Here is a 669-nt window from a genome sequence, read left to right as displayed (position 1 = left end):
ATGAATGTGTGTGTAGTATTGTATGATTTTGTGTGTAGTAGAGTTTTGAATGAATGTGCGTGTTGTAGAAATTTGTATGATTGTGTGTGTAGTAGTGTAGTCTGACTGTGTGTTTAGTAGATTGTTGTATGAATGTGTGTGTAGTAGATTTCTGTATGAATGTGTCCGTAGTAGAGTGCTGAATGAATGTGTTTGAAGTAGAGTCATGTATGAATGTGTGTCTAGTAGAGTGTTGTATGAATGCATGAGTAGTAGAGTATAGAATGAATGTGTATGTAGGAGATGGATGTATGGATGTGTGTGTATTAGAGTGTTTTATGAATGTGTGTGTAGTAGAGTGGTGTATGAGTGTTTGTTAAGTTGAGAGTTGTATGAATGTGTGTGAGGTAGACTTTTGTCTGAATGTGTGTGTAGTAGAGTGGTGTATGAATGTGTGTGTAGCAGAGTGCTGTAATAATCTGTGTGTTGTAGAGTATTGTGTGTATGTGTGTCTAGTAGAGTGTTGTATGTATGTGTGTGTAGTAGAATGATGTATGAATGTGTGTGTTGTAGAGTGCTGTATGAATGTGTGTGTAGTAGAGTGCTGTATGATTGTGTGTAGTAGAGTGCTTAATGAATGTTTGTAATAGTGTGCTGCATTAATGTGTGTATAGAAGAGTATTGTCTGAA

This window comes from Nematolebias whitei, chromosome 19 (assembly GCF_014905685.2).
Source record: "Nematolebias whitei isolate Nwh7 chromosome 19, NemWhi1, whole genome shotgun sequence".
NCBI classification, from domain to species: Eukaryota; Metazoa; Chordata; class Actinopteri; order Cyprinodontiformes; family Rivulidae; genus Nematolebias; species Nematolebias whitei.
Note: the sequence above shows the minus strand (reverse complement) of the source record.